Source organism: Podarcis pityusensis (genome assembly GCF_964106645.2).
Source record: "Podarcis pityusensis genome assembly, chromosome: W".
Lineage (NCBI taxonomy): Eukaryota > Metazoa > Chordata > Lepidosauria > Squamata > Lacertidae > Podarcis > Podarcis pityusensis.
The window spans coordinates 11,028,523-11,043,952 of NC_138045.1; the positions used below are offsets into that span (position 1 = coordinate 11,028,523).

The 15,430-nt window shown below is 47.5% G+C and overlaps 1 long non-coding RNA gene across 1 annotated transcript; it reads right to left on the minus strand.

Annotated features, from left to right (window-relative positions):
- Positions 1-7,474: 7,474 nt before the first annotated feature.
- LOC308467798 lies at positions 7,475-12,140 on the minus strand. Its single transcript, XR_013981292.1, has 2 exons — positions 8,868-12,140; positions 7,475-8,401 (listed from the first exon to the last, which is right to left on the minus strand). It is a non-coding gene; the product is annotated as an uncharacterized lncRNA (long non-coding RNA).
- Between the last annotated feature and the right edge of the window lie 3,290 nt (positions 12,141-15,430).

Sequence of the window (15,430 nt, forward strand, 5' to 3'; positions counted from 1 at the left end):
CCCCTGTTTAAGGTTTCTTATTGCTAAATGATTTTCTCTTCTGGGGGACACTCGGACAATTGACTGAGAATTGTAAGTAAGCAACGAACTTTACCTTATTTTTTCTTCGCCACTCCCCTGCCTCCTGCAATACTCTCTAAGGTGCATTAAGATAATTCCAATTATTGCGGATATTTCTCCTAATCTCCACTATGGGCCATGGCAAGCGGCCAAGGGACCTGGATGAGGCAATGCCTCCCCCGAGGCCCAAACAGTCTAAGATTGATTCTTTCTTTCTTAACTGTAGCAGAAATAACGAGGAAGACAGCTACACGGTTGAAACTCACAATCGTTTTAATCCTTTAATTGACCTCGCACCCGATATAGAAGTGGAGGGGGTGAACTCGAAGGCAACGAATAATGCTAATGATAATGACAAAGAAGTGAGAGTCACCTCGAAGGGGGAGTCCGAGTTGGCCCTGGGCGATGGTATGGGATTCGATCATTTCCAATTAATAACCAGGACCCTGCGCTGCATCTTTAAGAGCATAAATGGGATCTCCATGCAGGTGAATAATCTCCACCAAAAGCTTGAGGCCCATTTGCTGGAGCTGCAGCACAACCTCACTCTGCCTCCGAGGGATTTAAAGGGACAGTGGTGTACCTCCCCTGTTAGACATGAAAGTGGTACTGGTGTTCACCTCTTAAAAACTCAACTGGACTTTCAATCTCTGATCTTACAACCAAACAAAATATGTCTAACTATACGCAGCAGTGACCCCAGGTCCCCAAGGTGGAATAATCCGAGAGAGGTCAAAGATCATCTAAGGCAACTCCTTCAGATTTGGCCTCCGCTAATAGATCTCAGTACAGTGAAACTTTTATACTACCACCATCGGTTCCAAAAAGTACTGCTCTCCTTCCAGTCACCAAAAATTCCCTCCATACTGGTTAGGCGTAAAGCGTTTTTGGCCACCTGGGGCATCTTCCCAACGAGAGTCTTTAATGACACCAGGATTAAACCTCTTTTCCGTAGCATCGTACAAAAAGGTATCCGCTCGCCAGACAGGCGCGACATAGTCTTGAAACTCAAGCTGTCCACCCAGGAACCTCACCCTCCCTCTCAGCCCAAGCTTCCTGGTTTATCTACCCCAGCAACAGAGAAGCATGACCAAAGCGGGCCCAGTCATCTGGCTGCCTCAGAGAAGAGGGACCTTATTTCATCCTATGGCGAGTTGCCATTAGTAGAACAGCAGGAAGTTATAAACAGGCTTGATACACTCAAGCAGCAACTTACACATGTACTTCAAGAGAAAATCTCCTCAAAACCTGGTCATAGCAACCTATTAAATCAAAGGAACGCAGTCATGAAGGGGCTAACACCCCAGAAACCCCTGCCAATCACTGGGACTCCAATAACGGATGATATGGCAGTCTGCCTGGCGGAAGCTCCTCATACACCGTCGCAACGCAGACCCCCTTCACCTCTACTAATAGATCTGCAATCAACTACCTCGTCCTCCGCCTTAAAGAGCAATACGCCAAACACCCCTCATCCTGGTAATCTGTCAATGTCCTATTCTTCTATGCCTGACCTGGAGTCCTCATCCAGTGCGGTCCAGGCAGATGACTGTATATCCTCGTCCTTTGCCAGTCAACCTCTTTTGGTAGAACCTCATGTATCCGCAACCTCTTCAAGCCAATATATAAACGTTAAGGAAGCCACTGCGCAAAGAGACAGCTCAGGCTTTATTGAAGACCCTGCTGGCCACATCAATCAAATTACCACCCCTTCGATACCTTCGGCTGTATCACGCCTGGCGCTGTCTCAGACCCTTGGCAATGCTTCTTCCACCAGCAACCAGAGTAACTGACTAGCACATAGTCCCTCCTCAAACTGCTTCAATGTGCTATCCTGGAATGTGGCGGGATGGACGTCCAAACAGGATGGCGGGGATATGATAGAGTTTTTAGCGAAATTCCAGATTATGGGTATACAAGAGACCTGGTGCTTAGAATCGTCACCCCCCCCTCCCCTACTGGGCTATGACGCCTTTGTGATTCCTGCGACCAAAACACATTTGTTTGGGCGCCCTAGTGGAGGCCTGGTAACATTTGTTTCGCAGGAGCTTCAACTTAATATCTCTCCTCTCTTTTGGTTAGAGAGTAATTGCATTCAAACTTTACACATCACTAACAGCCCGGTTGGGGACTTCATATGTGTAAACTTGTACAATCCATCTACCTACTCCTCTTCTCATTCAAATCAGCTTTGGGAGGATTTAAGATTTATCCTCGATAAATCTGTGGCTGAATATCCAAAGTCAGTGATCCTTATAATGGGGGACTTTAATGCCAGAATCGGAGCAGATATAAGCTCATTCACCGATAAGTCGCAATTATTCATAGAAGAGGAGTGGTTTCCTACGTGGAATTCACATGATAAGACCATTAATAGGGCTGGCATCATACTGCTGGAGTTTACCATAAACTGCGGGCTGCACAGCTTGCATGGTACACCCAAAGACTGGTCCGGGGGATTCTATACTTTTCTAGGATCTAGAGGGGCAAGCGTTATAGACTACATCTGGTCCTCCTCGGCATTTAATGATAAGGCATATTGTTTCAATGTGTTCAACAGAACCGAAAGTGACCACCTTCCAATCGCCATCTCCTTCCTCCACACACAGCTGGGGCTTCCCAGCTCACTCCACCCCCAGGATCCACTGATCTTAGCTCCCGGACGTAAGAAGTGGGATTTCTATCTGGAGCAAGACATAAAAGTCCTCCTAAATTCCCCTGAGATCCTAGCCCTGAAAGCTCAGCTGTTAACAATGAATGTGAATCATTTCTCAACTTTCCAGCAAATTCTAGCCTTCTTGCTTCCTTCACTTACGAAACCTTCCCGTGCGATTCTAACCTGGAAGAATCAAACTTGGTTCGACCAAGAATGCAAACAGTGCAGAAGTAGGCTTAGATTTCTTCAGTCTGATATGAAATCAGACAGCACCCAGAGCAAAATCAGGGAGTTAGCCCAATTCCGTTCATACTACAAGAAGCTGCTCCATCATAAGAAATTGTTCTTTGCGAAAGAACGCTGGACGGCACTGTCAGTGGCCATTAAAACCCGTGACGACAAGAAATTCTGGAATTTAATTAATGCAGGTTTAAGACCCCCCTCATTCATCGCTAATAACATCACAGCAGCCAGTTGGCACTCTCACTTTGCTCAGCTGTATTCCGCCCCAGATCCCGAAGTAAATGTTGTCTCCACTCTTCCAGCATCTGCCTTGCCCACCTGGGAGCCAGTCTCCCCAGAGAGATGTATACAACTAATCAGCACGCTTTCAGGGGATAAATCCCCGGGGGAGGATATGATACCACCTGAGGTATTCTTATCGAACCAGACGTGGTGGGCCCCTATTTTAGCATCTCTCTTCACCACTATTAATGCTACTCTTAAGATTCCACCTAATTGGAAACAGAGCATAGTCATCCCAATACATAAAAAGGGGGACCCACAAGATCCGCGTAACTATCGACCTATCAGCCTGCTGGACATATCATACAAGGTCTACTCTAGATTCTTGCTAGAGAAATTAATCGAGTGGGCAGAAGAAACAAAGCTATTCCACCCGGAACAGGCTGGCTTCCGTAAAGGTCACAGCACATCTGGCCAATGTCTTGTTCTATTTACTCTGATTGATAAATACCTAAACAGGTTCAACTGCAAACTACACGCGGCTTTTGTGGACCTGACCTCCGCCTTTGACTCCATCCCCAGAGATAGGCTATGGCAGAAGCTTAGTTACACTAACATAGATAAGAGACTCCTCCACCTTCTTATGGAAATTCATAATGACATATCGGCCAGAGTAAAATTCGGCCCTCTGGGAGCTCTATCTGATCCTTTCCCTCTGAATAAAGGGGTCAAACAGGGCTGCCTCTTGGCCCCTTTTCTATTCAATTTCTACATCAATGACATCGTTACAACCATGAAGGCCCTAAATCAATCTGCCCCCTCTTTACAACAGCTCAAGATCCCCATATTACTCTATGCGGACGACATGGTGATACTGTCTTTAACCAAGCAGGGCTTAAACAACATGCTCAGAGGGCTCATGACATATTGTGACACCAACTCCCTCAAAATCAATTTCGCCAAAACCAAAATTCTTACTTTTGGCATGAAAACTCGGAAGCCTTTCTGGAATTTTGAGGGCCACTCTATTGAATATTGTTCAGCATTCAAGTATTTGGGTATCACTTTTCAGCATGGGCTTAGCTGGTCAGCTCACCTAAATATGACCATCCTGGCTGCCCGTAGAACCATCAAAGCTTTGGAGAAATTCTTCTATGCAAAAGGCGGCCAGTTGGTTCCACCAATCAGAAAAGCATTTATCAGCAAAGTCCTCCCGATGTTACTGTATGGGGTTGAAATCTGGGGGTGGAATTTAAAAACACTACAACGGCTGGAGATTCTGCAAAACTCTTTTGCACGAAAGATACTGGGCCTCCCCAAGGGCTCAGTTGCTGCACAGTTAAGAACAGAACTGGGCCTCCCCTCCATTGTTGCGAGAGCCCACATTAGAATCATTAGTTTTTATTGTAAATTAATCAATGCCCCAGGTTCCCTACTAGCTAGGCAAGCCTTTTTAACTTGTTCTCATACCAACAAATGGTCCAAGGCCATGGAGACTATTACTGCACGCTACTCCCTCCCAGATCTCGACACGCTGTCATCTTGGGACCAACATAAAATCCGGGCCTGGATTCTTACAAGAGACGAGGCCATGGACCGGGCACAGTCCACTACAGCTCGCCTCTCCATGTGGCTCCCTAAAGTGAAAGTGGTAAGATCACTTGCCAACTACTTGATAGACCTGACGGAGCCCAATTTGAGAAGAGCGTTTACTATGGCCCGTTTCCATTCTATACCCACGGCCTTCCTGCAGGGGATTTACTCTAAGACCCCTATTACTCAGCGTTTATGTCCATGCACAATGAATGAAGTAGAGGACTTCATACATTTCTTTTTCTACTGCCCTATTTATGAGCCAATAAGACCTAAGCTCCTCCTCTTGATCCCGTCCACCATTACATCTAAGGAAGACTGTTTGAAATCGCTTCTTGTGGACGCAAATCCCCAAATTTCACGTGGGGTGGCAATCTTTATAGTGCAGGCTCTGAAACTCAGGGCTACTCTGACTGGGTAGTGAGTCCTAGACCTGGACCTGTTTTAATTCTTTTTATTACTTTTTCAACCCAATGTGCCGAGCCTATTTTGGGGCCATTTTATGTTTTATATACATCCGCATTTTAGATTCTTGGCGCTGGCAACTAAATCTTTACATTATTGTCTTAGGGTAATTTAAATGTCATTACGCCAGTAATATCGCTTTGAATCTTGTTTGGTTGCTTGTCTCTAGTATTTTTGTCTTATTTTGCTATGGCTGTATGCTAATGCAATAAAGGTTTTATTATTATTATAACACGTCAGAGACATCAGGGAGGTGCTACAGAGATTGAAGAAGCATCAGTTGTGGGTCAAGCTGGAAAAATGCCAATTCCACGCCAGGGAGGTCGAGTTCCTGGGGTACAGGTTGTCAGACAAAGGACTGGCCATGGATCCGGGCAAAGTGAAGTCAGTGCTGGAATGGAAAGGCCCCAAAAACAGAAAGGATGTGCAGAGGTTCCTAGGCTTCAGCAACTTCTACAGGAAGTTCGCTCACTTGACAGCGCCCATAACGGATTGTCTTAGTAGCAAAAAGAAGTTCGCGTGGACAAAGGATGCGCAGCAATCCTTTGAAAAACTGAAGAAGGCATTCGCCTCGGAAGAGCAGCTCCTGCATGTGGATCCGGAGAAGCCCATGAGACTGGAGACGGACGCGTCAGACCGCGCGATTGGAGCGGTCCTTTTGCAGCCCGGGGCCAAGCAGAACTGGATGCCGTGTGCCTTTTTCTCTAGGAAGCTGAGCAAGTCGGAGCAAAACTACACGGTGTATGACTGAGAACTGCTTGCGATCTTCGCGGCATTTCGGCAATGGAGACATCTATTGATAAGATCCAGGTCCGAACTGGCCACAAGAACTTGGAATACTGGCGGACCGCGCGAGTGCTCAACCAGAGACAGATCAGATGGTCTCAGGAGTTCGCCAAGTTTTTCTTCGAGATCCGATACATGCCGGGAGAGGAAAACGTAAGGGCAGATGCTCTCTCCCAGAAGCCGGAGTACATGGAAGGAGAGGGGCCACCAGAGACCAGGCACGTGTTCCCCGAGGACCGGTGTGTGGGGGGGGGGAGCATTGGTTGGGAAACGAGAACTGGCAGGGCTCATCAGAGACGATGAGTTTGCTCAGACAAAAATCAGGGAACTCAGGGACGGAAGGGAAGTCAATGGAGGGTTTGAGGAAAAGGAAGGACTACTGTACTATAAGGGGGCGCTGTATGTACCAGGGGAGACTTTGAGGGGGAAGGTACTTAGACAACTCCATGACAACCCAACAGCTGGGCAATTTGGACAGCACAAGACCATGCTACTTGTCCCCAGGCAGTTCTGGTGGCCAAAGGTGAGGGAAGACGTAAGAGAATATGTACGAGGGTGCGACCGATGCCAGAGGGCAAAGGCGGAAAGGGCTGCCCCCGCGGGGCTACTGGAACCCTTACCTACACTGGAAAGGCCCTGGGAGGTGGTGTCCATTGATTTTATGACAGATCTGCCCAAGTCAAGGGGAAAGACAGCGGTCATGGTAGTGGTCGATCTACTGACTAAAATGTGCCATTTCGTAGCTTGCTCACATGCAGCAACGGCAGAGGAGACAGCCAGACTGTTTGTGGATCACATTTTCAGACTGCATGGGGCTCCCTCGGGGGTAATCTCAGATCGCAGGAAACAATTTACTTCCCGGTTCTGGCGGAGACTCATGAGCTTGCTACAGGTCGAGGTGAGCTTCTCGACGACGAGGCATCCAGAAACCAACGGACAAGCCGAAAGAGCGAACTCATGGAACTTTGAAGTGTCAGGCATAGCCCTATTGGCTTTAGCCCAAACGTAGCAGAGTTTTCCTGCACAGCGAGGAAGCTAGTTGCGGCGGTAATGACTAGTCAGCTAGACTCAGAATAACTATTTACAGGATTTATTAAAAGGAAAAAATAAAACCAGCAGAGTTTCTGCATACAAAACAAAGCAAAATAAATCCTTTCTTTCTCTCTCTCTCTCTCTCTACCATACACAGCACTTCTAACTCCTAACACACCTAACATCACACTGTGCTAGCAATCCTAGATAACAGAGTTGAGTGCTGGTCGTTAACCAATCAGAGTAAGTAGTTTCTAGGTCAAGCAGACCTTGGCTTTCTGCCAAGAGTAAATTGACACTGCCTTGAGTTAATTGTGTGAAGCCAGAATCTGCAAGTTTCCCATGAGAATCAATTAACAGAAACTGAACACCCCCTCACAGATTCTGCTGGACAATTAACATCAAAAAACACCTATGTAGGAGATTATTTTTCCAGCAAACCTAAACCCTTGCACATTTGCTTGTTCTTTATCTTTGCCAATGGTTTAGTTAATACATCTGCTACATTTTCTTCACTTGATACATAAGTACATGTGATTATATTGTCTTGTACACAGCAACGTACATTTTGGTATTTTACAGAGATATGTTTGGAACGTGATTTGAAACCCTCTGTTTTACTTAAGGTTATACAAGCTTGATTATCAATGTAAACTCGTACTGGTTCTCCACAATTTACATTTAAATCTGCTAACAAATGCTTGAAATAAATCACCTCGTTGCACAATTCACTCAGTGCGGCGTACTCCGATTCCGTTGATGACACACTTACAACGTCTTGCTTGCGTGACCGCCAGCTGATTAAAGCTCCACCGACCATTATGACTAGTCCTGTGACAGATTTTCTATCTGGCAAATTTCCCCAGTCACTATCACAGTAGCAACTCAACATTTCGTCCTCGGAAGAATTTAATTGTAACATATAACCAATTGTCTGTTTGAGGTATCTCAGAACTTGTTTTACCCCTTTCCAGGCATTTAGTGTGGGTTTTGAGACCAATCTACTTAATATGCCTACTGCGTAGCTAATATCAGGTCTGGACCACTGTGCTAGATACAATAAACTTCCAATTACAGAGTGATATACATCAGGATGTTCAAATTCAGGACTCTCATCTATATGAAGTGTTTTTATGAAACCTGGATCCATAGGCACCGCTGCCCCTTTGCAATCCTGCATCCTGTATGTAGTCAGTAGTTGTTTAACTTTGTTCTGCTGACTAATTAGGCAGCTGCCATCTTGGGCCCAGCACACTTCCAACCCTAGATATGTCCTAACCGGGCCTAAGTCTTTCACTTTGAACTTACTGGACAATTGCTTGGCAAACCTTTTAGTTTGTTTATCTGTTTTACAGGCATACAATACATCATCTACATAAATCAGACAAAACTCTTGATCACTGCCTGTACCACGTACATAAACACAATTGTCAGCTGTACTCTGCTTGAAACCAAATGACACTAAGGCCTCATGGAAACACTTGTTCCAAGATCTTGCAGCCTGTTTGAGACCGTATAGAGCTTTGTTTAATTTCAACACTCTATTGGAACCTGTCTCATAACCAGGCGGTTCGGCTAGATACAGGTCTTCTGATATTGATGCATGTAAATATGCAGTCTGGATATCAAAATGGTTTAACAGGAGTTTTCTCTTTGCTCCAAGCGTTAAAATCAGCCTTACACTGTCCCCCTTAGCAGTAGGGGAAAAAGTTTCATCATAATCTTTTCCAGGCCTCTGAGAATATCCTTGAGCCACTAAACGAGCTTTGTATTTGTACTTTCCTGTCACCAGAGGTTTAAGTTTGTACACCCACCTGCAGCCTACAATCTTTGCCCCCTCAGGCGCTGCTACTGGTGTAAAAACCTTGTGCTCATTCAGAGAGGACATCTCTTCCTCCATTGCCTGTTTCCAGAGCTCTGCCTCCTCTTTTGGTAACTTTAACACCTCCTGAAAACTCTTGGGTTCTGCAATTACACTAAACACATTTGCAGTATCTGGAGAAAAACGCACCGGAGGCACTCCTTTGTTTTGTCTTTTAGATCTTCTGGGAGAAAATTTTTCTTCTGACCCACTTTCCTCCTCAGAGCTACGACCTCTTTTTTGTTGCTTAGCAACTGGTCTCTGGCTAACTCCACTTTCTTGAGAGCTCTTATCTGAACTTTCCTCCCCCTCAGACTCTGATTCTCTGTGTCTACCTTCAGAGTCATGGAGCTCCTGGGAAGGTTCAAACCAAACCTCAGTATTGGCATGTAGTCTCTCCCAGCCACTATGTTCACAAAAACTGGCATTCCTGGAGATCACAATGCCATTTGTCCCTTCAGCAAAGCGGAAACCTTTTCCCAGCTCCTGGTAACCCACAAACACTAACTGTTTGGTCTTAGGATCTCCCTTCTTTCTCATTTGTTTTGGAATTAATACCCAGGCTTTTGATCCACACACATGCAAATGGTCAATTTTAGGTTTTTTCTGAAACAATTTAAAGTACGGAGTTGTACCTATTGTTTGATGAAAGAGCCTATTTTGGAGATAACACGCGGTGAGCATGCTCTCCCCCCAATAAGACATGGGCAAATCAGCATCATCAAGCATGGCAAACATCATATCTTGTAAAGATCTGTTTTTTCGCTCTGCAACGCCATTCTCCTCTGGGGAAAAAACGTTCGTTTTTCTATGCCCAATGCCACGCTTTTGTAACCAATCTTTAAAAGCATTTGACATAAATTCGCCACCTCTGTCCGTCTGAATCCTTTTGAGTTTAATGGACAGAAATCTTTCCACAGATGCCACCCAGCCTTTAAACGTAGTGAACACGTCACCCTTATTCTTCATGGGAAAAACCCAAGAGTAACGCGTGGCGTCATCCACAATTGTTAGTGAAAAGCGCGCGCCACCCCTGCTTACAGCAAATGGACCAATTACGTCCATGTGAACCAGCTGTAGCGGTGACTCACTAACTCTGTCACTTCTGGGGTAAGAGACTCTGTGGGTTTTAACCTTTTTACAAACATTACAATCAAGGTACTTGTTACAACTCTTTAAATTACCCCCATCAGCCAATTCAGACATTTTTAGTACACTCTTCCAGCAAGCATGCCCCATTTTCCTATGCAATAAGTGCACACAGTTGTCATGTATAGCTTTGTTATTCACTGCAGGCTGAGATTTACTGACTACTGCTGCAACTTGAGATCCTGCTTTAAGCCAAAACAAGCCTCCCTCTGACTTAGCAGTGCCTAAAATCTCACCAGCCTTCTTAATAATGCAACTGTCTCCTTCAAAATACACTTTAAACCCAGCTTTTAGCAAACAATCTACAGACATCAGATTGCTCCTTAATGACGGCACACAAAGTACATTTTGCAGGCATTCACGAAGACAAGGAACAAAAACTGCACCCCCCGAAATCACTTCGGAAGTACTTCCGTCTGCTAGAGCCACCTGGCTGCGCTGTGCTGAGTTCTTGGAAACAAACAATTCATCTGAATTTATGATGTGCCGAGACGCTCCCGAATCGACCACCCAGACAGCTTGTTTCTCATCAGCAATCTTGACCTCGGCGGTCACCAGCTGAGCCGACTGTTTTTGTTTGAAGAATTTCTTTTTACGCTGCTGCTGCTGATCTCGTCTCTGCTCCTGCACCGGCAACTGAGACTTGACCAACTCCGGACATTGTCTTTTTAGATGCGCTGAAGACCCACATCGGAAACAACGCCTAACAGCAAACGCTGACTCCTCACCAGTACGCTGCTTTTGCTTCACCTCTGGCACGGCATGAGAACTCCTTCCAAAACGTCCACCTGTAGAAGCCTCTGCAGCCAACGACCTTTCTTGCCTCTTCTGCCATTCTTCAATCAAACGCCCAGTAACGTAACTGACTGATAAATCACGCTCCTGTATGCCTTCTAGAGACAAAACTAAATTATCCCAGCTTTCCGGGAGAGAACTCAAAATAATAGCCACCTTCTCCTGCTGGTCTAACGCACAGTCTCTTTCCTGTAGCGCAGCGAACTTTAACTGTAAACTGTGTAGGTGTTCCTGCATTGTAACCCCAGGCTGTAACATTGCCTTGTACAATGCCTTGCGGATGAACAGCTTGGAAACCGCTGTCTCACGCACATGGAGTTCTTTAAGTGCTTGCCACACACCTCTAGCTGTCTTGATTCCCCTCACATACGGCAACTGGGAATCTTCCAGCCCCAAGACAATTGTGGCCCTTGCTCTTTGGTCTTTATCGAGGTCTTCATCATCAGGCTTTGCAGGAAACTTACTCACCACTTGCCAGAGACGATCCCTCTGCAGCACTGCCTGCATGCGTTCCGACCACAGCAAGTAATTGGAGTCATTCAGACGCTCAAAAGCCATCTGAACTGGTTGTGAGGCCATCTTGAGAGCGATGTCCCTGGAACCCGGAACCAGCTACTCACGACCACCGAGAGAGAAAACAGGAACCACAGCACCCAGCACTCACACGCTGCAGCTGTTGTCCTTGTGTCCACTGCGTCACCAGCTCACCACAGTCAGGAACCAGCCAGTGTCCATCTGCTGCACCAACAGGAACAACAACTTCTGGAACTACTGGAACCAACACCGTTGATGCTGACACCACCACAACTCAGGCTGGCAGCACAATGCCCATAACCTCATGGAACTTTGAAGTGTCAGGCATAGCCCTATTGGCTTTAGCCCAAACGTAGCAGAGTTTTCCTGCACAGCGAGGAAGCTAGTTGCGGCGGTAATGACTAGTCAGCTAGACTCAGAATAACTATTTACAGGATTTATTAAAAGGAAAAAATAAAACCAGCAGAGTTTCTGCATACAAAACAAAGCAAAATAAATCCTTTCTTTCTCTCTCTCTCTCTACCATACACAGCACTTCTAACTCCTAACACACCTAACATCACACTGTGCTAGCAATCCTAGATAACAGAGTTGAGTGCTGGTCGTTAACCAATCAGAGTAAGTAGTTTCTAGGTCAAGCAGACCTTGGCTTTCTGCCAAGAGTAAATTGACACTGCCTTGAGTTAATTGTGTGAAGCCAGAATCTGCAAGTTTCCCATGAGAATCAATTAACAGAAACTGAACACGAACGGCATACTCCAGCAGTACCTACGCTGCTATGTCAGCGAGAGGCAGAACGATTGGGTAGAGAAATTAGCTTTGGCTGAATTTGCGTACAATAACGCTGAACACGTGTCCACGGGAATGAGCCCTTTCATGGCCAATTACGGGTGTCACCCTAGGGCCTTCCCGGGGCGGGGGGAGGAAGGATGGAGTGTACCTGCGGCTGAGCAATTTGTGGAGGAAATGGAGGCCTTACACCAGCAACTCAGGCAGAACTTGGAGCGGGCCAAGGAAGTCTACAAGAGGCAGGCAGACAGGCACCGTCGGGAGGGGGAGGCCATAAGGGTGGGGGACGGGGTGTGGTTGTTGTCCCAAGGGTTGCCCCTAAAGGGAGGGTGCAAGAAGTTGCAGCCTAGGCGGCTGGGGCCATTTGAGGTAATACAGCAGGTTAACCCCGTGGCATTTAAACTCAAGTTGCCTGACAGCATGAAGATACATCCGGTGTTCCATAGGTCCCTACTTTCACCTTACAGGGAGGGGCGGGAATTCCCGGGACGGGAGGGAGGGGTTACCACTGTAACGAAGCCACAGAAATACTCGATTCAAGGTGGCGAGGTTGCCAGGTAGAGTACTTGGTAACCTGGGAGGGGGAACCTAGGTATGAAAACACTTGGGTCCCGGCTGAATCAATCACTGACGAGTATCTGGTGGAAGAATTCCACGGTTTGTTCCCGGAGAAGCCCAAACCATTAGCTAGATTCTGGGAGGAAGAATTTGGACCCACAGACGATGAAGGGGACTTTGTGGGTTTCCCTGCCTCCGAATAATAATAATAATAATAATAATAATAATAATAATAATAAATTTTATTTATATCCCGCCCTCCCCAGCCGAAGCCGGGCTCAGGGCGGCTAACAACAATAAAACAGTACAAAAGTACAGCATAAACAACATTCTAAAATCATTCATTATAAAATTAATTAATTCAAGCCACTGGCAACCATTGGGCCAGAGCTCCGCGAAGATTGCCGAGGGAGGGAGTCAGGCTGTGCCCTGGCCAAAGGCCTGGTGGAACAGCTCTGTCTTGCAGGCCCTGCGGAAAGATGTCAAGTCCCGCAGGGCCCTGGTCTCTTGTGACAGAGTGTTCCACCAGATCGGAGCCACAGCCGAAAAAGCCCTGGCTCTAGTTGAGGCCAGCCTAACTTCTCTGTGGCCTGGGACCTTCAAGATGTTTTTATTTGAAGACCGTAAGTTTCTCTGTGGGGCATACCAGAAGAGGCGGTCCCGTAGGTACGAGGGTCCTAGGCCGTATAGGGCTTTAAAGGTTAAAACCAGCACCTTAAACCTGATCCTGTACTCCACCGGGAGCCAGTGCAGCTGGTATAGCACCGGGTGAATGTGATCTCGCAGCGAAGACCCCGTAAGGAGTCTCGCTGCAGCATTCTGCACCCGCTGGAGTTTCTGGGTCAGTCTTAAGGGCAGCCCCACGTAGAGCGAGTTACAATAATCCAGTCTGGAGGTGACCGTCGCGTGGATCACAGTGGCTAGGTCAGGGCGAGAGAGGTAAGGAGCCAACTGCTTAGCTTGGCGGAGATGAAAAAATGCCGCCTTTGTTATAGCTGCAATCTGCGCCTCCATGGAAAGGGAGGTGTCGAAGATTACACCCAAACTCTTAACGGACGGTGCTGGCACTAATTGCGCCCCCGCAAGAGATGGTAGTTGCCCCCCCAATCCCATATCGTCCCTTCCCAGCCACAGGACCTCTGTCTTCGAAGGATTTAGCTTCAACCGGCTCCCACGTAACCATCCAGCCACAGCTTCCAAACATCTGGTCAGTGTGTCTGGGGCCGAGTCAGGATGGCCATCCATCAACAGATAGAGTTGGGTGTCATCGGCATACTGATGGCAACCCAGCCCAAAACTCCGAACAAGCTGGGCGAGGGGGCGCATAAAGATGTTGAAAAGCATTGGGGAGAGTATCGCACCCTGAGGTACTCCACACACCAAGGAGTGGTGCGATGACACTTCCCCCCCAAGCGCCACCCTCTGTCCCCGACCAGAGAGAAACGAGCGCAGCCATTGAAGGACTGTGCCCTGGATCCCCACGTCGGCAAGGCGGTGGTCCAGAAGTTCGTGATCGACCATGTCGAAAGCTGCTGACAGATCTAGAAGAATCAGCAGCCCCGACCCGCCTCGATCCAGCTGTCTACGAAGATCATCTGTTAGGGCAACCAGAGCCGTCTCGGTCCCATGACCAGCGCGGAAGCCGGACTGGAATGGATCCAGAGCCGATGTTTCATCCAGAAAACCACCAAGCTGTTCAGCAACCGCTCTCTCAATCACCTTACCCAGGAACGGAAGATTCGAAACCGGGCGGTAATTGTATAGATCTAAAGGATCTAATGATGTTTTCTTTAAGAGCGGGCGCACCACTGCCTCCTTCACTTCCCCTGGGAATGTCCCCGTGCCAAGGGACAAATTGATGATATCCCCCAGGAGGGCCCGCACCTCGTCTGGACACGCTCCAATCAGCCAAGACGGGCACGGGTCGAGAGGACAGGTGGTGGGCTTTCCAGCTTGGAGGAGTCTGTCCACATCGGCTGGGGATATCCGGTCGAAGTGGTCCAATACTGGACCCGAGGACAGTCGAGGGGCCTCCAGTTCCTTTATTGTATCCAAATTGGCAGGGAGGTCATGGCGGAGCAAGAAGACCTTCTCCGCAAAAAAGCTCGCAAATGCCTCACAGCTGTGTGTCAAATTGTTATTTAAATTTGGCTGTCCCTCAAGGGACGTTAAAGACCTGATTATACTAAATAATTGCGCTGGGTGAGAGCTAGCGGATGCAATGGAGGCCGAGAAGTATGACTTCTTAGCAGCCTTCACCGCCATCTCGTAGGTTTTCATAAAAGCCCTATAAGATGTTCTTGAGGCTCCATCACGGGCACCCCGCCATACTCGCTCTAGCCGTCTGAGGTCCCGCTTCATTTTCCGGAGCTCCTCGGTAAACCAGGGAGCCCGGTTTCTGCGGGGTCGCAGAGGGCGCTTAGGTGCGATCTCATCGATGGCTGCCAGGAGCTGGGTATTCCAGCCCTCAACAAGCTCAGTCAATGAGTCGCCAGGGGGAGCAAGGTCCCACAAGGCTTGGTGGAATCTATCAGGGTCCATCAGCCTCTGCGGCCGAGCCCAAATCGGCTCGCCACCTAAGCAGGGTTGGGGTGGAAAGTCAATCCTGGCTTTCAGAGCGTAGTGATCAGACCATGGCACCTTCATCGAAGGAGACATGATCACATCTATACCTACGCCAAAGATCA